At 37.3% G+C, this 27,640-nt stretch overlaps 1 protein-coding gene across 1 annotated transcript in view; it reads left to right on the forward strand.

Moving 5' to 3' along the window:
* The window catches only part of PDS5B (PDS5 cohesin associated factor B), a 195,916-nt gene that overhangs the window by 31,400 nt on the left and 136,876 nt on the right, over positions 1-27,640 (forward strand). The gene's annotated exons all lie outside the window — the stretch shown is intronic.

The raw sequence follows: 27,640 nt of genomic DNA on the forward strand, positions 1-27,640 counted from the left end.
CCAATCCATTCTCCAGGGACTGTCAAGATAGTTTATGTAAAAAACATTTGATGATTTTATTCGTTTGGTTAAAATGTTAACTTCACATGGCTTGCAAGAAAAAATAAAGTTGAGCGTTCAGGGCTCTTGATGAATCTGTCTCTGCTTCCCTCTCCAGCAGAATTTTTAGTTACTTTGCAACAGAATTTCTGACTTCTGCTGTGTGAAATCATCCAGGACTGTTATATTCTCTTACATGTCTGTGCATCTGCGTGTGCTTTTAATTTCACGTGAAATCCTCTGCGTATGTTTGTTCTGTTGGCACACTTTGCACATCTTTTTAAAGATTTAGCTCGTGTGATTTTTCAGGGAAGGTTTCCTTATCCCTACTACATACTTTCAGACTCCTGATTCTTCCCTGGATTGGTATATGATTTATTATAGCTTTTATCCCATTGGTGTTTTTTTTTTTTTTTTTTTTTTCTTTTTGCGGTACGCGGGCCTCTCACTGCTGTGGCCTCTCCCGTTGCGGAGCACAGGCTCCGGACGCGCAGGCTCAGCGGCCATGGCTCACGGGCCCAGCCGCTCCGCGGCATGTGGGATCTTCCCAGACCGGGGCACGAACCCGTGTCCCCTGCATCGGCAGGCGGACTCTCAACCCCTGCGCCACCAGGGAAGCCCCCCATTGGTGTTTTTAAACATCCTTTTTTGGATATAATTCACATACAATACAGTTCACTACTTTAGTGTACAGCTCAGTGGTTTAGTATATTTAAAGTCGTGCATCTGTTACCACAGTCAATTTTAGAATATTTCATTATCCTGCAAAGAAACCCACACCTTTTAGCCAACACCCCCTAACGTCTCATCTCCCTTCCCCTCCCCTCTGCAACCACTAATCTGCTTTCTGTCTCTATAGATCTGCCTATTCTGTACATTTCATATTAGTGGAATCATTTAATATTTGGTCCCTTGTAATTGGTGTCTTTAACTTAATGTTGCCAAAGTTCATCTGTGTTGCGGCATATGTCAGTACTTCATTTCTTGTTATTGCCAAATATTCCATTATATGGCTAGACTATATTTTATCCATTCGTTAGTTGATGGGTATTTGGGTTGTTTTCACTTTAGCTATTATGAGTAATACTATAATGAGCATTCGTGTAAAAGTTTATGTGCAGACATGTTTTTATTTCTGCTGGATCATATGTTAACTTGGTTTAACTGTTTGAGGAAAAGCCAAAGCTACAGCACCATTTTACATTCCTGCCATCAGTGTATGAAGGTTTTAATTTCTCTACATCTTTGCCCACACTTGTTATTGTCTGTCTTTTTGATTATAGCCATCCTAGTGGGTGTGAGCTGGTATCTCATTGTGGTTTTGATTTGCATTTCCTGATGGTTAATGATGTTGAGCAACTTTTCATGTATGTATTAACCACTTGTGTATCTTTGGAAAACTATTCAGATCCTTTGTCCATTTTAAAATTGAGTTGTGATAGTTCTTTGTATACTCTAGATACAAGCCCCTTAGCAGATACGTATATGATTTACATAAATTTTCTCTCATTCTGTTGGTAGCTGTTACACTTTCTTGATGTTACCCTTTGAAGTGCGAACGGTTTTTGTTTTTGTTATGTAAATCCCCACTTATCCTTGTTGTATTCAGAGTTGAGCCCAGTCTCTCTCCTCTATTGCTATAGTCTTGACACTTAAAGGGGTCCAGAATAAGCTATCATGGCATAAAAATTATTTTGAGAAGAAGGCATTTGAGTTCCTGAAATCTCTTATCTGCCTAAAAGCATAGCTTCCCCAAAGAACTCAATTGTCATAAATACCCTTCCTGGAGCAGCCATGGAAGACTGACTCTTATCACTGGAGATGAGAAATCTCCACACCACACCTAAACAGACATTGTCACAAAACTTCCCTGTCTCCCATTTGTTCTTGTCAGGGCCCATTTATCTTTTCAAAAAGTCATTTGTTTTCCTATCAATGCCCATCTCCTATTAAGATGCCATATAAGCCTCAGATTTTAAATGTCTCCTTGAGTCACAGTTTTCTGTGAACTCCTATACATACATACGTGAATAAAAATCTGACTTTTACTAATTTCTTGTATAGGAGGAAAAAATCTGTTTCCTCTATCCATCCTAAATTCATTGGCTGGGACCCTACAAATTAGACTGACAAAAGAGCAATGCATTTTTAGAGAACTGACAAGATGAAGGAAAAGGACATTGAGTTTCAAAGGGTGGCAAACTGTGGAAAGTTAAATATATGGGGAATTAATGGACGATAAGGGCTACTTAGTAAAGTTAAAATGTTTAAAAAATTGAGACTTCCCTGGCGGTCCAGTGGTTGGGACTTTGCCTTACAGTGCAGGGGGTGCAGGTCCAATCCCTGGTCAGGGAACTAGGATCCCACATACCTTGTAGCCAAAAGAACAAAACATAAAACAGAAGCAATATTGTAACAAATTCAATAAAGACTTTAAAAATGGTCCACATTAAAAAAATCTTTAAAAAAATGTTTAAAAAATTGAGATATGATTGATATATACCATATTAGTTTCAGGTGTACAACATAATGATTTGGTATTTGTATATATTGTGAAATGATCACCACAATAAGTCTAGTTATAGTTAACATCTATCACCACACCTACACATTTTTTTTTTTTATGGAAATAACTTTTTTTTTTTTTTTTTTGTGGTACGCGGGTCTCTCACTGTTGTGGCCTCTCCCGTTGTGGAGCACAGGCTCCGGACACGCAGCCTCAGCGGCCATGGCTCACGGGCCCAGCTGCTCGCGGCATGTGGGATCTTCCTGGACCAGGGCATGAGCCCGTGTCCCCTGCATCGGCAGGTGGACTCTCAACTACTGCGCCACCAGGGAAGCCCTGGAAAGAACTTTTTAAGATTTACTCTCTTAGCAAATTTCAAATATACAATGCAGTATTATTAATTATAGTCACCATGCTGCACTTACATCCCCATGACTTATCTTATAACTGGAAGTTTGTACTTTTTGACCACGTTCACCCATTTTGCCCACCTCACCCTCCAGCTCTGGCAGCCACCAATGTAATTTGTTCTCTCTATCTGTGAATTCAGTTTTTTGTTTTGTTTAGATTCCACATATAAGTGAGATCATATAGTATTTGTCTTTCTCTCTCTGACTTATTTCACTTAGCATAATGCCCTCCAGTTCCATCTGTGTTGTTGCAAATGGCAGGATTTCCTTCTTTCATTTAATGGCTGAATAATATTCTATTGGAATTAAATTTGGAATTGAATCCCAGCTTTGTCAATTATAAGAGTTATGACCTGTGGGCTATGGACATGTTGCTTCTATTAATCCTTTATAAGCATGAACCTCATATATTTCAGGGTTGCTAGAAAGATGAGTAACACCAAGTATTGAATACGTAAAAGTAATTTATGTAGTTCCTGGCAAATAGATGCTCAATGAATGTTAGTTTTATTCTTTCATTTACTATGTAGTAAATACAATAATTTGGCAATCTAGAAGTAGCCTTTTGTTTTCAAAATACTATTGTCGTAATGTACTTGCCTGCAGCCAAAGACTTCCTTAGTAGTTACATCTTGAGTTCTAGAAATATTTCAAAGTGCTAAGCTAGAACTGGCAATTACTTTTTTTATTTAAAATTTATATTTGAAAAATACAAATGGAGGTCATGCTATATGTATTGTTTTGCCTTTTCAATTTAATGATGTATTTTGGACTTTGATCTGGGTCAGCACATAAATTGCATCATCACGTTTAGTTTTGTATGTTTATACCAAAAATTGCTTAACTTTACTGTTGTAGGACATGTAATTTTACATACTTTTCTGTCACACTCGTCTCTGCATGTAAATATATTAAAAAAAAATGTAGCCCATGTTGCCATTGCCTGGTATCTTGGGGTTCAAACTGGCATGTGGAGAAGACAGAGTCAAGGACATGGGATAGAATTAGAGTCAAAAGCAGTAATGGAACCATACCGAAAGCCTTCTCTACTTTGGGATTACTGTTTATTTCCCCAAGACAATAAACTCTTTTTTGATGTTGAATGTAGTTGGACTAGGAAATTTTGTTCCTTGACACTTCACGAATCCAAATGGATACTGTGAGCACTCTTTTTTTTTTAATTAATTAATTAATTAAATTTTGGCTGCGTTGGGTCTTTGTTACTTCGCGCAGGCTTTCTCTAGTTGCGGCGAGTGGGGGCTACTCTTCGTTGCGGTGTACGGGCTTCTCATTGTGGTGGCTTCTCGTTGCGGAGCACGGGCTCTAGGCACGCGGGCTTCAGTGGTTGTGGCGCGAGGGCTCATTAGTAGTGGCGCCCAAGGGCTTAGTTGCTCTGCAGCATGTGGGATCTTCCCGGACCAGGGCATTGGCAGACGGATTCTTAACCACTGCACCACTAGGGAAGTCCCTGTGAGCACTCTTATCTTGCACTTGTCTAAGTGGAAATGCTCTCGTGTTTTGTAACTAAGTTTAATTATTTGCTCTTTACTTCTGAAAGGTACTGTTCATTATATTAAAGAATCTCTCCTCTTTTCCTGATTTGTTCTAAGAGAGATTTATATAAATCAGGAATAGGGAGTAGTTTAATTTAGATGGTCTTGTGCTTTTTTTTTCTTTTGCCTGTCAATATAATTCATTCATTAATAGATTCTCTGATGTTGACAGTCTTTGCAGAGAGAACTCATTTGCAAGAGAGAGATTGTACATTAGTGAGAAGTGAAATCATGTGAATTTTTTTTTTTTTCGCGGTACGCGGGCCTCTCACTGCTGTGGCTGCTCCCGTTGCGGAGCACAGGCTCCGGACGCGCAGGCTCAGCGGCCATGGCTTATGGGCCTAGCCGTTCCGCGGCATGTGGGATCTTCCCGGACCGGGGCACGAACCCATGTCCCCTGCATCGGCAGGCGGACTCTCAACCACTGCGCCACCAGGGAATCCCTCATGTGCATATTTATTATTTGTCTCAGCTAAAACAAATTCCTGATCTATGGTTGAACCACCTGTGTATCAGTACCTCTGGCTTGGAGAATTGGCATATCCCCATCAGCTTAAATCTGTTTTACTGTAAACCATGTATTTACTCTTTAGGGAGATGGAGTTATTCTGATTATCTAGGGCAGTTAGGGCCTATTTAATGGAGTTAGATATTACTGCTACCCTAAATTCATTGCAGCTACATTATCAAAGAGGGGTGTAATGGTTGTAGGGGAGGCAGGCACATACCCACATTGTTTTGGGTATCTTGACTGTGAAAATATAAGATAAGTAAGAGATACAAATATCTGAAAGGAAGGGACCAATGTGGCAAACAGTGTGGTTAGCTTCTTTCTTGCAAATGGAGCTCAGGTTTGTTACATGTGCTTGGGAGGAGGCTGGTCCCTAGTGAACCACAAGGGTTAAATAAGAGTAGTTTAAACCAACTGTGGCAGTTTCATTTCCGTTGCTAGCATCTGGTTTAATAATGGTGTTATTACCTGTTTCAATTTTTGCTAATTCATTGTGTGAAAATCCTTCCTTATTGTGGTCTTAATTTTTATTTTTCTCATTACAAAGGAGAGAGGGGACAACTTGTCAAACGTTTAATGGATATTTATTCGTCTTTTGTAATGCACCTGATAGTGACACTTTTTTTCTGTTTGGTTGTGTGTTTCTTCCCTATTTGTACGTGTGTATATTCTGGTTACTAACTTTAAAAAAAAGTTGAGTTGTAAATACCTTCTCCCATATTGAGATATTAATTTTAATGTAGTAAAGGTTATTAATCTTTTATTTCATGGTTTATTTTTTTATTTATATTTAGTTTGGTTTAAGAAATCTTTCCAGACTTGGGTAATAAAAAATGTCTCTTGTTTTAAACCTTTGTCTTTCATTTCATTTCACTGGGTATGCTTTTGTTTTTTTTCATCAGTAGTGGGGTAGGGATTGAAATCCATTTTTTCCTTTATGAATATTCAGATTCCTTTGTTAAAGAGTCCATCTTTTCTGCATTGATCTGCAAAACTAACTCTATCACAATCAAGTTACCATATGTGTGTAGGTCTATTTTTAGACTCATTTCTGTTCCATGATCTATGTCTGTCCTCACTGTAATAACTTATGCTTTCTGTTAGGGCAAATTCCTCCCCACTTCATTTTTCATGTGTGTTTTAGCTTTTTGCACATCTGAATAATTTTAAAATCTGGTGCTAAGGTCTTTCAGGTGCTCTGTTGACTTATTTATCTATAAGATACTTCGGGGGAGAATTGCTGTCTTTATGATATAAACATAGTATATCTTTGTAAGCATTTAGATTTTATATAATGTTTTTTAGTAAGGTGTTACAGTTTTTCATCATATAGGTCTTAAACATGTTTGGTTAGAGCTTTAAAATGTACCTTGAAATTTTTTTTTAATTTTACATTTTCAGTTGCTTTGGCTGGTGTATGGAAATGCAGTAGATTTTTGCATACTAATCTGCCTACCTTATTAAGCTTTTTGTTTCCCAATATTTTGCTGTTTATGAGTTTCTACATAGCAAATTATATCACCTGCAAATAATGAGACTGTAGTTTCTTTCTAATCCTTATACACTGATTTCCTTTTCTTAGTGTACTAGCTAGAATCTTCTGGTAAATATTAAAGAGCAGTAGTGATAGTGGAATTATTATTTTTTGGCTTTAGAGGGAATACTTGATACGTTTCACCATTAAGAATGATGTTCGTTGTTGGTTTTTGGTAGATAACCTTTATTTAGGTAAGCGTATTTTCTTTTCTTGTATATTTAGCAAATGGGCATTGATTTCTGCATGTGTTGAGATAGTTTTCTTTCTTCCTTCAGTGTGTTGGTGTGGTAGATGATGTTGATAGATTTTTCTGGTTATAAACCAACCTTGCATTATTAGGATAAACCCAAGTTGGTCATAAGATAGCTACACTGTCCAATATAGAAGCCACTAGCCCCATGTGGCAGTTTAATTTTAATGAGAATTAAGCAAAATTAAAATCCAGTTTCTTAGGCATACCAACCACATTTCGAGTGTTAATTGTAGCTAGCAGCTATGATATTGGACAGTGCAAATTATAGAGCGTTTCCATTGCAGGAAGTTCTGTTGAGCAGTGCTGTGATATAGCTGTCTTTTAAGATCCGTTGCTGGAGTTATGTGGTTAATCCATGTATGTATGTTTGCTTATGAGTCTTTGTAGTATTTTTTGATTTTCATGTCAGAGTTTTATTAGTTTCACAGAAAGATGGAAAATATTCTCTCTGTGTCTGTTTTCTGGAAGCTTTTGTATAAGATGGAACCATTCTGTTCTTTGAAAATTTGAAACAGCTCATTAAGCCTGATGTTTCGTTTGTGGGAAGATTTCAGTTTTCAGTTTCTTTAATGATTACTGGTATATTTAGATTTTTAAATTTCTTCTAGAATAAGGTTTTGTTATTTATGTTGTTTTTCTAGGAAATTATATCACCTGAGTTGCCAGATTTATTGGCATAAAGCAGGGGTCAGCAAACTATTGCCCATGGGCTGCCTGCCTCTTTTTGTAAATAAAGTTTTATTGGAATACAGCCACACGCATTCATATTGTCTGTGATTGCTTTAGTGATGTAAGTGCAGTTAGGAAATAAGGTATGAGCCATAAGCCAAAAGCATTTATTGTCTAGTCTTTTAAGAAAAACTTTGCCAATCCTTGGCTTAAAGTATTCTTTATCATGCTTTTAATACCCATACTAATGTCTGTAGTTACATTCTTTTTTTATTCCTAATGTTAATTTTAAAAGTTTCTATTCTTGATCAGCCTTATCAGAAATTTGCCAATTTTTGGCTGTTTAGATGTATTCTCCTAATTAATTTCTGCTCTTTATTATTTTTTTCCTCTATTCTTTGGGTTCATTTTTGTTTTATTCTTATTTTCTTTTCCTGGCTCCTTAGGTTTCATGCTTAACTTCTTTATTTTAACCGTTTTTTTCTTTTCAGTATAAACATAAAAGGCTCTCAATTTTCCTTTCTATACTACTTTCCCTAATTACTACAAGTTTTGTATCTATTTTTTCTTACATCTCTGTTATAATTATTATTTGTGTGTTTTTACATTTCCTAACACATGGACATATTTATCTTTTTGTTTTCTACTGATTGATGACATTTTAGTCAGAATGATGTGGTCGGTGAGATTTGGATTCTTTTGAATTTGTTGTATGCCAGATCGTGCTTAATTTTTCTAAGTGTTATATATTGTGCTTGAGAAGAATGTGTAAGGGTGCAGGGTTCTATAAATAACCAACAAGTCAAGCTTGTTAATTATCTTAAGTTTTCTATATCTTTGTTAATTTTTCTAGTGTATGTCAGTAGTGGAAAAGGTGTTAAAACTCTTTGTACTCTGTTCATGGATATATATACGTTTATCCCTGTGGTTTTATCAATTTTTGCTGTATTTTAATGTCATTTAATAGTTCATATAAATTTAAAATTACCTTCCTGGTGATTACACGATTTTAATTATTTTGTGATGACTTCTTTATGATGATGTCTTATAACTCTTTATGTTTTAAAATCTGTTTGGTCTGATAATAATGTAGGTACCCACTTTTCTTTTTCTTGTAGTTTCCATTTTCTGTTTGCCCAACCTTTCCCTTTTCTTTGCTTGCTTTTATTTCTTTTTAAAGATTTATTTTTATTTTACCACAATTCATTTCTTTTTCTTCCTTTTTTATTAAAGTTTCTTTTAATTGAATAAACTTGATATGTAACATTGTGTAAGTCTGAGGTGTACAGCATATTACTTTGATACATTCATATACTGTAATATGATTGCTGAAGTAGTGGTACTAATCACATTGCATAATTATAGTACAACATTATTGTCTATATTATTCTGTGCATAGATCTATATGGCTTATTTACTATTTGTTACAAGTTTGTACCCCTGAACACCATTAGTCTTATCCCCCATTCTTTCTACCCCATGCATCCCCTGGCAACCACCATGTTACTGTGTTTTTTATATGTTTAACTTTTTGGATTCCACTTATAAGTGATAACATGTCTTTCCCTGATTTACCTCACTTAGCGTAATGTGCTCAAGTTCCATCCATGTTTTCGCAATGGCGGGATAACCTCCTTTCTCATGGTTGAATAATATTCCTTTGTGTATATATACCACCTCTGTTTTATCCATTTATCCATTGATGGCCTTTGGGGTTTTTCAATATCCTGGTTATTGTGAATAATACTGTGATAAACATGACAGTGCATGAATTTCGTCAAAATCCTGTTTTTATTTCCTTTGAGTATATACTTAGAAGTGTAATTGCTGGATTGTATGGTAGATCTATTTTTATTTTTTTTTGAGGAACAGCCATGTTGTTTTTATTGAACAACCATGTTGTTTTCCATAGTGCTTGGACCAATTTACATTCCCACCAACAATTTATAAGAGTTCCCTTTTCACCACATCTTTGCCAGCACTTGTTGTCTCATGTCTTCTTGGTGATGGCCATGCTAACATGTGTGAGGGGATATATCATTGTGGTGTTGATTTGTATTTCCCTGATGATTAGTGTGATGTCAAGCATCTCTTCATATGCCTGTTGGCCATTTTGATGTTCTTTTTGGGAAAATGTCTATTTCTTCTGCCCATTTTTTAATTGGATTTTTTGTTGTTAAGTTCTTTATATTTTGTATATTAACTCATTATCCAATATATGGTTTGGGTAAATTTTCTCTCTGTACGTTTTTTGATTTTGCTGTTTCTTTTGCTGTGCAGAAGCTTTTGAGTTTGATGTAGTCCCATTTGTTGATTTTTGCTTTTGCTGTTTTTGGTGAAGTCTAAAAATGCATTGCCAAAACCAGGTGAGCTTCATCCCTACATTTTCTTCTAGAAGTTAAATGGTATCAGGTCTTGTGTTTGTCTTTGATCCACTTTGAGTTAATTTTTGTGAGTGGTGTTAGATTGAGGTCCAGTTTCTTTGTTCTGCATGTATTTCTCCAGTTTTCCCACCATCATTTGTTGAAGAGACTGTTCTTTCCTTGTTGGGTATTTTCAGCTCCCTTGGTGAATATCTGTTGACCTTATGTGCTGGGATTTAATTCTGGGCTCCTTATTCATTGGCTGATGTGTCTATTTTTGTGCTTGTATCATACTGTCTTTATTACTATGGCTTGTGGTATAGTTTGAAATCTGGAAGTGTGATATCTCTGGCTTTGTTCTTTTTTTCTCAGAATTGCTGTGGCTGTTTGGGATCTTTTGTGGGTCCCATAAATTTTAGGATTATTTCCTCTATTCCTATGAAGAATGGCCTTTTATTTGATGGGGATTGTGTTGAAACTGTAGATAGCTTTGGTTAGTGTGGCCATTTTAACGATGTTCTTTTGTTTCATGAGTGTGGGATATCTTTCCATTTATCTGTGTCTTTAATTTCTTTTAGCAGTCTTGCGGTTTTCATTATACAGACCTTTCACTTCCTTGGTTTAATTCATTTGTAAATATTTTATTATTTTTGATGCTATGGTAACCTAGATAGTTTTCTTTCTTTTTCAAATGCTCCATCATTAGTGTAAAGGACTGCAACTGATTTCTGTATGTTGATTTTGTATTCTGCACTTTACTGAAATTGTTGACTAATTCCAGCAGTTTTTTTGTTTTTGTTTTTGTTTTTGGGGATTCCATGTGTAAGATCATATCAGCAAATAGCAGCAGCTTTACTTTGTTTCTAATTTGGATGCCTTTTATTTGTTGGTGTTGTGCAACTGTTTTAGCTGGTACTTCTGGTAATATACTGATTAGGAGTGGTGAGAGTGGACATCCTTGTCTTGTTCTGGATCTTATGGGAAACACTTTCAATTTCTCTCCATTGACTATATGGCCTTTATATTGAGGTATAGTCCTTCCATACCCAGTATGTTGGGGGGTTTCCTCATGAAAGAATTTTGCCTTTTGTCAGTAATTTTTCTGCAAATATTGAGATGATCATGTGATTTTTGCCCTTTATTTTATTGATGTGATGTATTACACTTATTGATGTAAATACATTAAATCATTCTTTGCATACCAGGGATAAATCCCACTTGCTCATGGTGTAATACGCCTTTGCATGTATTCTTGAATTTGGTTGCTAATATATTGTTGAGAATTTTTGCATCTCTATATTGATCAGGAATATTGGTCTATATATTTTTTTCCTGTGGTATCCTTATCTGGTTTTGGTATCAAGGTAATGCTGGCTTCATAGAATGAGTTAGGACATTTTCCCTCCTCAATATTTTGGAAGAGTTTGAGGAGGATTGGTGTTAATTCTTCAGTGAAGATGTCTGGTTCTGGAGTTTTCTGTATTGGGAGATTTTTTTTTTTTTTTTTTTTGCCGTACGCGGGCCTCTCACTGTTGTGGCCTCTCCTGTTGCAAAGCACAGGCTCCGGACGCGCAGGCTCAGCGGCCATGGCTCATGGGCCCAGCCGCTCCACGGAATGTGGGATCTTCCCGGACCGGGGCATGAACCCGTGTCCCCTGCATCGTCAGGCGGACTCTCAACCACTGCGCCACCAGGGAAGCCCTGGGTCTTGTTTTTTTATCCATCCAGCTATTATGTGTCTTTTGGTTGGTGAGGTCAGTTCATTTACGTTTAGGGTGATTATTGATATGTAAAGATTTACTATCTCCATTTTATGTTTTGCCTTCTGGTAATTTTGTCCTTCCATTTTCTTTCTGTTTTTGTCTACCTTTGTATGTAGTGGTTTTCCATGGCGATTTGCTCAGTCACCCCCCGCCCTTCTTTTATGTTTTGTGTCTCTGTTCTAGATTTTTGCTTGGTGGTTACCATAAGGTTTACGTAACCCATTTCATAAGTAAATAGTCCTTTTTCTGTGGATAGCAACTTATTTTCACTCATCTATAAAGGTTTCAGCCTTTTACTCTTCCTTCTTTATAATTTTGATGTCACAAATTATCTTTTCATACTGTGATTTCATTACCAAGTTGTAGTAGCTATAGTTATTTTCAGTGTTCTTTTCCTTTAACCTTGATGTTATAATCAAGAGTTTTATATATTTTTGTAAAAAAAGTAAAAATTTTCTAATTCTATTTATCACCTTAGAGTTTTGTGTACTTTTGTCTTTTTGTTTCAGTTTAAATTGCTCATCCCAACATTTCTCGTAAGGCAGGTCTGGTGGTGGTGAACTCACTTTTGTTTGTCTGGGAAAGCTTCTATGTCTTCTTCATATCTGAAAGGTAATTTTGCTGGATAGAGTATTCTTAGCTGGCAGTTTTAATGTTTCAATACTTTGTCATTCCATTCTCTCCTGGCCTGTGTAGTTTCTGTTGAAAAATCTGCTGATAGTTTAATTGGGGTCAGAGAGGGGGTTCCCGTCTTTTTTTTTTCCCTGGCTGCCCTTAAAGTTTTTTATCATTGACTTGAGAATTTTAACATAATGTGTCTGGAGAAGATCTTTTTGCATTTAGATAATAAGGTGTATTAGCTTCATGGACTTCTTTTATCCGGTTCTTTCCCCAGGCTTTGGAAGTTCTTAGCTATTATTTCTTCAAACATAATTTCTATTACCTTCTCCTTCTGTTTTTCTGGTATACCCGTTAATCTTACATTGCTTCTCCTAATCGAGTCTGATAGTTCTCATAGGGTTTCTTCAGTTTTTAAAAATCTTAGTTCCTTCTCCTCTTCACCTGAATTTTCTGTTCCTATCCTCAGTGTCACTTATTCTCTCTTCATCTGATCTGCTTTATTTCCATTGCTTTCTAATGCATTCTTCATCTCATTTATTGAGCTCCAGAAGTTGTTTGGTTCTTTTTTTAGAATTTCAGTCTTTTTTGGTAATGTACTCCTGTTCATCAATTTTATTCATCAAGTTGTTATATTGCTTTTTTTTTGCGTTTTCTTACAGCTTGTCAAATTTCTCCATAATAGCTGTTTTGAATTCTTTATCAGTCAGATCACACTATTCCATGTATTTTTATTTGTTGCTGGAAGATTGTCATTCTTTTTGTGATACAGTGTTCCTTTGTTTTTTTCATAGTGTTTGATGACAAGTGTTTCTGTCGTTGCATTTGAAGTCGTGAACACCTTATTTAGGCAAGACTTTGTTTATTTTTAGTCTAACAGTTCAGTAGGTTGGTAATTAGGAGTCTTTTGTTTTCTAGGTGGCGCTATATAGCACAAGTTTTTGTTTTTTCTTACCATCACTGACTCTTGGCTAAGGTTGGGAGCCTGTGCATAAAAAAAGCTGGCGGAGGAAAAGGAGTGGCAGCAGAGTGGGAAGAGGTGTGTGCTCAGCACTTGGGGCTTTGAGGGTGCCCACAGCCCAGTAGGGTGATCCTGGAGTTGGGGCAGCAGGGGTTGGGGCGTGCTCAGAGGTCCATGGGTCCAAATATCTTGCCAGAATTTCAGGGCAGATAGCAGGATACACTTTCCCTCAGTTTTCTTTGCCACCTTCCCTTTTGTGTCCCTACCCCCAGTCACTATGGTCTCCCCTCAGAACAATGGGTTCCTCCAGCTGCAGAGGCTGGGCAGACCTTTACTTTCTCTGCCAGAAAGGTCTTGCTGACCTTCTGCTGGACCTGCCACCACTGCCCTTGCTTCCCAGCCTCCTGCAAGGTCCACTCACTGTTGGGTGAACAGATGTTTGGATCTCTTGGGTGTCCTGCTGTGCTGCGCAGAGGTACTTTTTTGGGTTATGGATGTTCTGATTAGTTGTAAATAGAAGGGGAGTGATAAGAGGAATGACTCATGCCACCACGATGCTGATGTCACCCTCCGTTTCTTATTTCTTTTTCATATGGAAGTCACTTTTTATAAAAAATTGGTACCCTGGAAATTCTGTTTTGCATACTTAAAGTTAATTTTAAGATGAATACCTTAGCCTTTTTCAAAGATGACACAAAAAGTCTCTTTTACTCTGATCAATACCCCCCCAACTTTCATGATAATGTTGCCCAGCATTTTAGTCAGATGAGACTTGTTACTGTGTACAGTGCTTGTTTGTATTCTGCTTTCATGTTTATAGTTTCTTCTTCCTTTTTCTTTTTTGTTAAAGGTGATTTTAAGCTTCTGTTTATTTGTTTAGGCCGTGCCGCACGGCTTGTGGGATCTTAGTTCCCCAGCCAGGGATTGAACCTGTGCCCCCTGCATTGGAAGCTCAGAGTCCTAACCACTGGACTGCCAGGGAATTCCCCTACAGTTTCTTTTTTTTAAAAAAATTTCTCCTACCAGGATTTCACAGTTCTCTTTGTATCTTTCAGTATCTCTTAATTTCCTTTTAAATTTCTTTTCTCTTTGTCTCTTAGCCCTGCATTTTAGATAGTTTCTTCAAATTGCTAATTTTTATGACTCTGTCCATCTTTAATCTGTTTAAGTGGTCCAGTGAGATTTTGAAATCAGCCATACTTTTCATTACAGTTTTTTGGTTTTTCTGCCCTCCCCCCCCCCCCCCCGGTCTTTCTGGTTATTCTCAGCAGCCTCTTCCTGCTAGCATATTTTGTAATTTCATTTTTAAAAACTTCTTCAATATTTTATCCATGTCTTACCTTTTGGTGATTAAATTTTAATATCTGAATTCAGTGGTGCATGCATCTCACATGTGGTGTTCATTTGCTTATGTGTTTGGTGATCCTTGAGTAGGGCTCAAGTTTTGTTGAGCTTACTTAATACTTGGGAAATTTGGGAGACTACATTGAGAAGGTTTTTTTTAAGCCCACAGAGGATTTGCTTTTGTATCTGCTAAGATACAGGATTTGTTATATTCTGGGAACTTTATAGGGTTCATGCTTCAAGGATGACTCTCAGGTTCAGCTTTCCTCCTTATAACTGGCACAGTGCTGATATGGACGTTTACCCTCTTGCATCTCCATGTGCGTACTGCCTACTGCCCAAGTTTCAACTCATTCTATTTTTATGGGGATGGAGAGGTGGGGAGCACGGAAGTGCTGGAGCGTGGAAATGTCCTTGTATATTTTTCTTTGTATGAGTTCAGCAATATGATAACAGTTTTCTACTGGATCAGTTGGGTCCTTCATAATATATAGACTCTATTGATACGGATGTTCAATTTTTTCAGTTGTGCTTGTTGGGCTCTTCACTGCTTCTGGTGATATTTAGTTCTCTCTCCCCTCATCCCTTCCAGTTTGGTCTATCATGCTCTCAAGTCACTAGAATTCTCTTGTTTTACTGTTGCTACTTTTCATACAAGCTTACTTCGTTTATTATACATACGTATCCACGTTTCATTGACAGTACTAACTAAAAATTTAAAATGTATTTCTGTTGTGTATTTATATTAACTTTGGCCTTTTTGCTCTGCTTCTCATTTCGTGTACCTGTTTTGTACTCTGAGTCTCCTGATGTGCTTGTTGATTTTTCTTTATGCAGTTATATTTGTAAATGGAATTCTAAATTAGTCATTATTGGTAGCAGGTGTGGGCTTCTTTAGCAGTTGTACAAATTAGGATTATTTTGTCTGGATGGGTCCTTCCAAGGGAATGGGTAGCCATAGTTCTTTCTCTGTGGGTTATCCCTAGTATTGTAAATTAACTGAGACAGGCTTTAAAAATAGGGTTATTTTTAGGGTATGTGGGCGGGGAGCACATTGATAGGGCTTGTGTCTCCTGTGAATAAGACAGATGGCTGTGAGAGCATTTGGGTCACAAAATCCCAACTTGATTTATCTTGCAGTCTATGCCAAGTCAGGAAAAGCTCAGGTGCCAAGTCTTTACCTATCTTAATTCTGTTTTGGTGTCTGATGGACTTTAAAAATCCTATCGTTTGGGACTTCCCTGGTGGCGCAGTGGTTAAGAATCCACCTGCCAACACAGGGGGCACGGGTTCGAGCCCTGGTCTGGGAAGATCCCACATGCCGCAGAGCAACTAAGCCCGTGTGCCACAACGACTGAGCCTGCGCTCTAGAGCCCACGAGCCACAACTACTGAAGCCTGCGTGCCACAACTACTGAAGCCCGCACACCTAGAGCCTGTGCTCCGCGACAAGAGAAGCCACTGCGATGAGAAGCTCACGCACTGCAATGAAGAGTAGCCCCTGCTCGCTGCAACTAGAGAAAGCCCGTGCTCAGCAACGAAGACCCAACGCAGCCAAAGATAATATATAAATAAATAAATAAATTTACTTAAAAAAAAAATCCTATTGTTTTCTGTGTTCTTGGAGCTGAGGTTATTAACAGGAATTAGGAAAGGAGTTGCTGTAGAGGTAAGAGTATACTATTGGAAGATTCTGTTTGCTTGTTTGTTAATTACGGTCGCCCAAACGTAGGGAACTTTATCTTCTTGTCTTCATTGAGTCCCCCACCCCCTAATTCTGAGTTGGGGTGGTTTACTGAGTCCTGGTTTTGCTTGTGTTGACTATCAGTGTTGTCAGTGATCTTCTGATTTCTAACACTGCTGTCATTTTTTCACCTTAGTTTTCATTTCTTTGGCCATTTTAATGGATTCGGGGAAGAAGAGAGAGAAATGTTATTATGAAGTTGACCACTGTAAAATCAGAAACTACTGAAAAATATTTAAAGGTTTACTCTTATTTTCAGGTTGAAAAGTTCCTTCTTAACTAGAGATAAGATTTTGATGATTTTACTTTTTTACATTCAGCACTTATTCATGCAGATTCACTCCTTCCTATTTCCTCCTTTCTCCCCTTGTCTTTTGTTGTTTTTGTTGGGTTTTCAGCATGCACTGTGAGGTGGAAATCTTAATGGGTTTTGTTTGTTTGTTGTATTATTTCCGAGTAAGAAATTTGTTCTTTCCTTTCTCCTTCTCTCTTAACTCACTTTAAAATATCTATCTATTTATTTATTGCAGGTTGAGAAGTCACTGAGGTGATTTCTTAGGTCAGAGTTTTGTAAACCAAGTTTCAGTTTGTATAGAAAATCTCAGAATGAATCACACACAAGAATATTATTTAATGAGATTTTTTTTTTTAAAGTGTATTTATGTACTGGGTTGTATTGCAAATAAAAAAAATTTTGAAAGACATTGTCTTAGCTTTAGGCTATGAATTGTACCCCGTGCATCCTTGAATCCATTATTTAAATGAGATCTTCATTAAAGCGATTGAAGGTCAGGAAAGGCCTCTTCCTCTTCCCTGCAGCAACCTAAAACTATTTGTTGAAGCCTAGTGGTTCCAGTGAATACTGTTACAGGTGTGGAGGAGGTAGGCCAGACTGTGGTCCTAGGCTACTCATCAGCTACAAACAGAGACTTATGCTTTTTAGATATTTTGTAACTTAGAAAATACAGTGGGAGATTTTGTTTGAAAATAGAGCTCATCTGCTAAAGAGTGTTTGAAAACCATTGTTAGATAACCAAGGTTTTGAAACTAAATTAGCCCTTGTCTTTAAATAAACCAACATAATACAGGCAACATTTGGATATTTTTTTCTTATTAATCATTGTATTCAACCTTTAGTTTTGTCTCCTGCTTTTCTAGAATGAAATGTGACACTGAGCAGCCTGTCATCATCCTACTCGTTTTTGCTGTGTTTTCAATCTTCACAGTTTATTTTCTTCACCCTGACACCAGTGAAGATAGGATAAAGATATTGCACCATGGTGCAACTTACAAATGTCTGTGAAAATCCCTTGTAAACATACAGTGAGAGGTTCCCAGAAGTTCTTGGTTCACGGTGCCCTTAGCATTTCATTATTTTTTCATAGAGGCAAAAAATAATATCTAATAGGTACAGATAGTTTAATAAGTATTTATGGTCTAAGAATTACATTTTCATTGAAAGAAAAAACATTCCTTTTTATTATTAAATAACGACAGTTACCTATTGATGGATTATGTGTGTCTGTTGGGCATGTGCAAGTTCTGAAGTCTTAGAATTAGATTAGACACTGCCACCTGCATTTTCTATTTTACATTGATTTCCATGCAGTACTTTTTATCACATCCACTGCCCTAAACCCAGTTTCTCAAAGATATGGTAACTATCAAAATGCATTTAGAATGATCTCACGTTGAAATGGAACTCCTTCGAGCTAGTAGTTCACATGGTGTCTGACAGCTATTGAGAAGAGCTGTGTTTTCCTTGATAATTAAAAATATCCTACAGTACCTGTGAGTTTGCTATGAAGTCTAGGGTGTTTGAGATGTCTTGGTGCACAGTTTGGTAATTGTAGGTGTAGTGCTTTACAGTTTATATACTGTTTAAGCAAATAGTTACTATCTACATTTTCTAGAAGAGAAAATGGAGCCATCTTTGTAGGATAAGCTATAGATATTTTGCACAAGGCTAATATACTGAGCTGTCTGTTTGCATCTAAGAAGAAAGTCTGTAGTTTAAAGTTTATTTCTGATTGGTATTTTAAAAATGTAGTTCATTTTCTGTGAGTTTTTATCCTTTTAGTGGAAGAAAATTGGTTTGCCAGGGGATTGGAAAGAAATATCTTCTTTCAAAGTGAAAGATAAAACCATTTTCTGTATTGACATTTTTTCTGTTGCAAGCTTGTTTTCCTGAGAAAATTTAAAAGAAAGATCAAAAATTAATTTTAAGCAAGTAAGTGAGTAACTGCATTAATGGATCTGTGAACAGGTCATATTTAACTGATATTGTTGGAGAGCTGAATAGTAAGAATTGCAGATAACTAGGAGTATATGATACAGTAGGATAATAGAATTGTAGAGTTTTAGATCAGAAGAGAGGTGTAATGAGGATGGAGATGAGTATTGGGTCATCTAATGGAATTCATTGCATCATCTAATTGAATTGAATTCAGTTCACTTCCTTTTAGGATCTTGCGGTGGGAGGCGGAGGGAGATTGGTTGGGAGCGAGGGAGGAAGGAAGAGGAATGCTTTGTGAGAGAGAGATTGTGATTTTCTTCTTGTTACAGGCAGAGGTGTCTTTGACAGTTAAGAATGTTTGCATTCTTGACTCTTGCCACAGTATAAAACCTTGAATATCTTTGCCTACTCTTCATTTGAAAGTTCAGTTATTTTTTTTGTTTGTTTGTTTGTTTTTTTGCGGGCCATTCACTGTTGTGGCCTCTCCTGTTGTGGAGCACAGGCTCAGGACGCGCAGGCTCAGCAGCCATGGCTCACGGGCCGCTCCGCGGCATGTGGGATCTTCCCAGACCGGGGCACAAACCCTTGTCCCCTGCATTGGCAGGCGGACTCTCAACCACTGCGCCACCAGGGAAGCCCGAAAGTTCAGTTTTAAGAAAAAAATGTTAATTAAGAAGAGCTGGAAGGATAGGCAGTTCATAATACCTATAGATAATTGGTTTGTTTTCTTTCTTTAAGGATTGGTTTTTAAAACTATTACCAGTACTTTGAAATAACACATCTGTAAGAGTACTGTCTTCAATCCCAAGTTCAAATCATGTCTATATTTCATCTTTATGTACAGTAGGAATAATTTTGAATTCTCTTATTTCCCATTAATTTAGATCTGTACATATATTTCTATTTTATTTCACTTCTTCCCAGAGGTGCTTTTAATTTTGGTGTATGTTGTAGTGGTGCTTGTTTTACAAAAGTGTCATTATTACACCCATATCTGCATGCACATACACATTTGAGAATAATGCTTTTCTCACTCCTCAGTGTTAGTATAGATGAGTTGATACAACTTGTTCTATGTAATGACTGCATAATATTCCATAGTAAAGGTTTACTACATTTCTTTTAGCTGTTTCCTTGTCGATTTCATTAGGTTTTTCCCCATGTTTTTTCACTATAAACAGCACTGAATTAAAATTCTTACACATTTATATCACATTTTCATTCAACTGTGTGTGGGATAGAGTTGGAAGAGAGGTATTGCTGGGTTGAAGGGAATATGTCATTAAAATTTAATAGATATAATCATTACATTTCTTTTCAGACAGGCTGTAATAATTCACATTTCCAACAGCATCTGACAAATCAGTCGTTTTCAGATTGTTCCCTGGGGACTTTCTTGACAAGAAGAGTCAAGGGCATTGGGGTACCCATCCCCCAAATTCAACCAGAGCAGTTTTCTTTTAATCTGTTCAATATATTGGACATTGTTATAAAATATTGGTTAGAAGAATGAGTTTCGTTATTAAAATAAGCCTGAAGAATCATTGCTCTGTGTAGTTAGATTTTTTCCTAGATCAAATTAGACATTGAGATCACTGATTTTTTGGGTGCCTTATATTTTGGCTCCCCATTCCTGTAGAGTGTTTTTACTGAATCATACTTTAAGTAGTTTGAATTGTACTTTGGCTTGCATTGAGGGATAAAAATAAGTAACTAAAACTCACTTTTGTGCTTATTCTAGGTAACATTACTGGGTTATCCTTTATAACCTAGTGAGGGTTCAGTGAAGACTCAGAAAATGGTTCATTTCCTCTTGAGCAACTCTTGGACGTTGCTCATCTTATAGTTGATATTTCTGTTTGTTTTATTCATCTGATGTTCTTTGAAGATAGTTTGTTAGTGGTTATTTGTCATGTACCATAATTACAGTGCTCTATATTTTAGTCTTAAGTAAAACCAAGAAGTTAGCTGTGCTCCTGTGACTGTTTCCAGTCACATAACCATGTAAGCAGCTGTGGTGTAGCTCCGATTATGTCATTCAGGAGCTTTCTGATCCTGGGCAGATAAATGAACTTCTATTGACATTGGTTTCTTCATTCATTAAATAGGGATGATAATAGAATGGGAGTTGATGATTTCTTCAAAACATTTTCTAGTAAATTCAGTGACTGGTTTTATAGGCTTTTAATGGGTTTCTTGATGGAAGCCTCAAAAAAGAAGAAGCCAAAATGCAACCCACCAAAGGCGAATATGTGGGGCTAAGACAAATGTGGCTCAGAATTGGAGCTTCCGATGTTGTTTAACCCACTTGAAATATCCCTCCCTTCTTTCCTTCCTTCCTTCCTGTGCGTGGGCTTTCTCTAGTTGGGGCCAGCGGGGGCTACTCTTTGTTGTGGTGTACGGTCTTCTCATTGTGGTGGCTTCTCTTGTTGTGGAGCACAGGCTCTAGGCGTGCGGGCTTCAGTAGTTGTGGTACGCGAGCTCAGTAGTTGTGGTGCACGGGCTTCAGTAGTTGTGGCACGCTGACTCAGTAGTTGTGGTGCACGGGCTTAGTTACCCTGCGGCATGTGGGATCTTCCCGGACCAGGGCTTGAACCTGTGTCCCCTGCATTGGCAGGCGGGTTCTTTTTTTTTTGTGGTACGTGGGCATCTCATGAACCTTTTTAGGAATTAAAACCTCTGAACCTTCACCTCAGGAAATTGCACATTTTCACACGTATGCAAACTTCATGTACTGTTTCAGATGAGTAGATGCTTCATAGACCTCTTGAGGCCTGTTTATGGGTTTCCTACATGGAACTTCAGTAGAATTGGTCTGGAGTAGTGGTTCTCAATCTGGGGTGATTTTTGTCCTGCAGGGACATTTGGCAATGTCTGGAGAAATTTTTGGTTGTCACACTAGGGGTGGTGGTGGCATCATGTGTGTGCTTACTGGCGTCTAATGGGCAGAGGTCAGGGATGCTGCTAAACATCTTGCATAGGAATACCCCTATTCCCACAACAAAGAATTCTGAGCAAAAACGTCAATAATGGTGAGGTTGAGAAACCCTGATCAGAGGAAGAGATGAATTGGATCTCTTTCAAAAATGTAACTCTCCTTTGGGTTTCTTTGTTGATGGTTGGGTAGTAGATAGTTCAAGGTTGTAGTCTCTGGGCCTCACTTTGTATTGAATATTCTCCCCTCAGGTGTTTGCATAGTTTATTCTCTTACTCTTTTTTTTTTTTTTTTTGGTACGTGGGCCTCTCACTGCTGTGGCCCCTCCCGTCGCGGAGCACAGGCTCTGGACGCGCAGGCTCAGCGGCCATGGCTCACGGGCCCAGCTGCTCCGTGGCACATGGGATCCTCCCAGACCGGGGCATGAACCCATGTCCCCTGCATCGGCAGGCGGACTCCCAACCACTGCGCCACCAGGGAAGCCCTATTCTCTCTTTTCCAGGTTTCTCCTCAAATTGTCACCTCCCACTTACCCTTTATTTCTTAACAATTCACATTGCCTAACACACACACATACTTAGTTGTTGTTTGTCTCCCTCCAACTTTAAGTAAGTTTCATGAGCGCAAGAATCTTTGTTTTTCTTTACTTTTGTATCACCAGTGGCTAGAACAGTGCTGGGGTATGATAACATGCTCAGATGTTTGTTGCTGAAAGAGCGAATGGCATGAGCCTGTGTTGTGGCAAGTTTGTGTTTATTTTGGTAAAGCCCTATGTTTCAGAGATCAGATGTGCAGATGGTAGAGTTGACCACCTCTTGTGAAAATTAAGGCTTTTACCTAAGTCCTTACCTGGATGGTAGCATAAGCTAAGAGTGTATCTGATGGCTAAGCCAGGATTAAAAAAATAAATTTGTTTTTTAGCCTCTCTAGAATATGAGTCAAGTACCTGAAGTTGTATTCTGTATTGCTCTCCAGACTTGTTTGACCATGGCAGTTACCTAAGATGCTCCTTAAAAGTGTAGAATCTGAAGTTCCTCCCCAAACCTTACTGACTCAAAATTTCTAGAGGATAGATTAGGATATCTTTATTAGAAACAAGTAAACAATGGAATATTACAAGATACAATGGAATATTACTCGGCCATAAAAAAGAACAAAACAGTGCCATTTGCAGCAACATGAATGGGCCTAGAGATTACCCTACTAAGTGAAGTAAGTCAGACAGAGAAACGCAAACATCATTTTATCACTTGTATGTGGAATCTATAGAAATGATACAAATGAACTTATTTACAAAACAGAAACAGACTCATAGACATAGAAAACAAATTTATGGTTACAAAAGGAGAAAGCATGGGGGAGGGGGGATAAATTAGGAGTTTGGGGTTAACAGATATACACTACTATATATAAAATAGATAAACAACAAGGACCTTCTGTATAGCACAGGGAACTCTATTCAGTATGTTGTAGTAATCTATAGAAAAGAATCTGAAAAAGAATGTGTGTGTGTGTGTATGGATATATATCTGAATCATTTGCTGTACACCTGAAACTAATACAACATTGTAAATCAAGTATACTTCAATTAAAAAAAAAACACCAGATAAACAGGAAAAGGATAGTCTTCAACAGATGATACTGGAGCAACTGGATTTCCACATGTAAAAGAATGAAGTTGGACCCCATCTCAAACAACATGTAAAAATTAGCTCAAAGTGGATCAATGACCTAAGCAGCTAAAAACATAAATGCTTAGAAGCAAATACAGGGGTAAAATTTCATGACTTTGGAGGTGTGATAATAGATTTTTAGAAATGGTAACAGCAGCATGAGCAGTAAAAGAAAAAATGGATAAATTTGACTACATAAAAATTAAAAAGTTTTATGCCTCAAAGGACATCATCAAGAAAGTGAAAGACAGCGTACAGAATGGGAGAAAAATTTGCAGGTGATATCTGATTAGGACTTAATATCGAGAATATTTAAAGAACTCTTGCAGCTCAACGATAAAAGAACAAACAACCTAATTAAGAAACAGGAAAAGAGGCTTCCCTGGTGGTGCAGTGGTTGAGAGTCCGCCTGCCGATGCAGGGGGCACGTGTTCGTGCCCCGGTCTGGGAAGATCCCACATGCCGCGGAGCGGCTGGGCCCGTGAGCCATGGCCGCTGGGCCTGCGCATCCGGAGCCTGTGCTCCGCAACGGGAGAGGCCACAACAGTGAGAGGCCCGCGTACCGCAAACAAAACAACAAAACAAAACAAAACAAAAAACAGGAAAAGGACTTGAACAGACATTTCTCTAGAATCTATGGATTGTAAAGTATCTATAAGATCCTAAGTATATACCAAAAAGAATTGAAACCAGGGTCTTGAAGAGATATTTGTACACCCTGTTCATAGCAATGTTATTCACAATAGCTGCAAGTGGAAACAACCCAAGTGTCCATCAACAGATGAATGAATAAACAAAATGTGGTATATACATACAGTGGAATAGATTCAATCAAAAAAGATAATGAAGTTCTGATACATGATAAGACATGGATGGATCTTGAAAACATTATGCTGAATGAAATAAGCCTGACACAAAAGGAGAAATACTGTGTGATTCCACTTATATGAGACACTTAAAATTGGCAAATTCATGGAGACAGAAAGGAAATTAGAGGTTACCAGGGGCTGGGGAGAGGAGAAAATGGGGAGTTATTGCTTAATGGTTAATGAGTTTCTGTTTGGGGTGGTGATGAAAAATTTTTAGAAATGGATAGTGGTGATGGTTGTACAACATTGTGAATGTTATAAAAATGGCTAAAATGGAAAACTTTGTGTTATATATATTTTACCACAATAAAAAACTAATAATGTATTAAAACTGTTGAATTTAAACAAAAATTACTTCAACCAGAAAGCGTGGAAAGTGAATTGTATGGTATGTGAATTATATCTCAGTAAAGCTGTTTTAGGAAAACAAAAAACAAATAAACACAAAACAAAACAAGCATCCTTGTTTGGACAGCACTGCCACAGAACAGAGTTGAGTTGATTTTAGCCAGGAAGAATATAAGATAGCTGTTGGCGGTTACATATCATAATCATAGAAAAATCTTTGTAATTCTCCCATGGAATGAGAAGCAGCTCCCCAGTTAGGATGGTGCAGTTGGAAAATATCCTAAATAGGCAAAGAAATTTGGAAATCTGGAATTATAAGACATAATTCAGTTAATCACTGAAAAAAGTATTAATGAGACTAGATTAAAATGCTTGTGCATACCTTCAAAATTAATATCTTCAGGAATATCTTCAAATGCTTATGTACTATGATGGTTTTGGTATGTCTTACCATTAAGAGAAATTTACTGAGCAATTTATCAAGTTGAACTTTTTGGTAGACTTTACATCCAGACTTATCTTCCAATTTCTCCCACCCCTGCCCAATTTATTCATTATGTTTTATCTACAAAATACATAACTTTTTTTTTTAACTTTATCATGGTAAGTACAGTTAACATGAAATTTACCTTCTTAAAATTTTAAGTTTACAGTACAGGAAGTATATAACTTTTGAAGCAAATTTGTTAATTATTATTCTGGATGTCCTATTACTTTTAATTAAATAGAATTAATAATTATACTTTATTCTGTATACACAATGGTATGGTCCATAGGTATCAGTATGGATGGTACATTTATGCCCATTTCATTGTAGTCAAAAAGAGATACAAGTGTAGCATTATGCAAGATATATTGGGTTTTGGATTGAAAGCATAGGTCTCTCTGAGTTGGCACTGTTTAATTTACTTACACTGAGCACCTTATTACTGAACACAGCGACTCTTTGTAAACAGTTTTTCAATCAGATTTCTCTAGGTGAGGGAAGGTTTAGGGACAGTAACAGGGATGCCATGGAGATAAATGACCATACCTGTCTTGGTCTGAGAAAGGGTCAGGATGCTCTCTATTCAGGGGTAAAGCTTGCCTACTGTTGTCTTAACCATTTTTCCCACTAAACTGTACTTCTCTCCTGTTTTCTATCATATCCTTCCCTTGAATGTTTTGTTCTCTTCCTGTATTATGTCTATGAGCCTCTCATATATTCCAGCACTCTTTTTTTTTTAATTTATTTATTTTGTTTTTGGCTGTGTTGGGTCTTTGTTGCTGTGTGCAGGCTTTTCTCTAGTTGAGGCGAGAGGGGGCTACTCCTCGTTTCTGTGAGCGGGCTTCTCATTGTGGTGGCCTCTCGTTGCGGAGTGCGCAGGCTCTAGGGTGCAATCTCAGCAGCTGTGGCACACGGGCCCAGTTGCTCCATGGCATGTGGAATCCTCCTGGACCAGGGCTTGAACCCATGTCCCCTGCATTGGCAGGCGGACTCTTAACCACTGTGCCACCAGGGAAGCCCTAGCAGTCTTCTTATGTTCTAAATGGTATGTCTCTGTCTTTGGAAATTCTAAAATACAAATCTGATTGCTCTCTGTGTTCTTTAGAGAACAAAGAAAAACAGACAATAACTGCCTTATGTGATAGATAAAGACCAAACTCCTTATCAGGGATATAGAAGAACCTGAAATTAACTGGTCTCAATTTCTTTTACAATTCTCTTCACCTGTATGTGCACATATGTCCATACACACATGCACATTCCAGTTAAATCACTCTGTTAACATCACTGTTGCAGTACATGTTTCTGTGACATAAATTAGCTCTGTGATAAGTAGAGGAATGATTTAAGTATAATGTGGAAGTATCATTGGTCATAAATGTCTTTTTTTCTAGCACATTAGTGTTTTGAAGCATTCAAGGGCAATCTTTCTTCCAAAGATAATATTTTAATGTTGTATGCAGATAAGAGCTGAAAATCCTTAGTGCACATCAAAACTACAGTGAGATCAGATCACACTTGTTAGAATGGCTATTATCAAAAAGACAAGAAATAATTCTTGGTGAGGATGTGGAGAAAAGGAACCCTTTGTACTCTGTTGATGGGAATGTATATTGGTGCAGCCACTTTGGAGGACAGTATGGAGGTTCCTCAAAAAATTGAAGCTAGAACTGCTCTGTGATTCAGCAACTCCACTTCTAGATATTTATCCCAAGAAAATGAAAACACTAACTTGAAAAGATACATGCACTCCCATGTTCCTTGCAGCATTATTAACAATAGCCAAGATGTGGAAACAGTCTGAATGTCCACTGACGGATGAATGATAAAAGAAAATGTGAGACACACACACAGAGAAATATTATTCAGCCATAAAAAAGAAGGAAGTCCTCACATTGCAACAATATGGATGGATAAGTCAGAGAAAGACAAATACTGTATGAATGCGCTTATATGTGGAATCTGAAAACAAACCAAAACCTCGAACTCATAGATTCAAGAAACAGATTGATAGTTTCCAGAGGCAGGGGATGGGGAGTTGGACGAAGTGGATTAAGGAGATCAAAAGGTACAAACTTCCAGTTAAAAAACAAATTAAGTCATGGGATGCAATGCACAGTATGGTGACTGTAGTTTATATCATATTGTATATTTGAAAGTTTCTAAGCGAGTAGATCTTAAAAGTTTTCTTCACAAGAAAAAATTTATAACTCTTTGGTGATGGATGTTTACTAGGTTTATTGTGGTGATCATTTTGCAGTTTATACATATATTGAATCATTATATCACACACCTGAAACTAATATAATGTTATATGTCAATTATATCTCAGTGAAAATTTAAAAAAAAGAAATCTTAAAATGTGGGATGATGTTATGTTTGAAGTTATATTAGATCTAGATGATTGATAAAAAGATTGTTTAAATTTTTTGTGCTGTGAAGGAAAATGTTCTGTAAGTGATCCATAGGTGGAGTGCAAAAAGAAAAAAGCTGAAAATCCAGATGAAAAATTGCCTCTGTTTGTTATAAGCAGAAGATTTAACAGTATCAAGAATCCCTAATCTTTCTGTTACGCTGTCTGCTACAGCTGCAAATGTAGGTGAAATATCTGTGAGGCTATTTTCCCCACTTTTAACAAAACGTTGAAGGCTGTCACTGGATTGCATTTTTAATTTTGCTAAATTTTTTCCTGTTAGAAGTAAGTACCTTCAAGAGCCTACATTTGAAGGGGAAAGCCTGAGCTCCAAGATTTAAGGCTGAGGAGTTTGATTATGATGCTGGGAACAATTGCCAGTGGATATTGACCATGCTAGTATTTTACT

The sequence above is a fragment of the Lagenorhynchus albirostris genome, chromosome 18 (assembly GCF_949774975.1).
Source record: "Lagenorhynchus albirostris chromosome 18, mLagAlb1.1, whole genome shotgun sequence".
NCBI lineage: Eukaryota > Metazoa > Chordata > Mammalia > Artiodactyla > Delphinidae > Lagenorhynchus > Lagenorhynchus albirostris.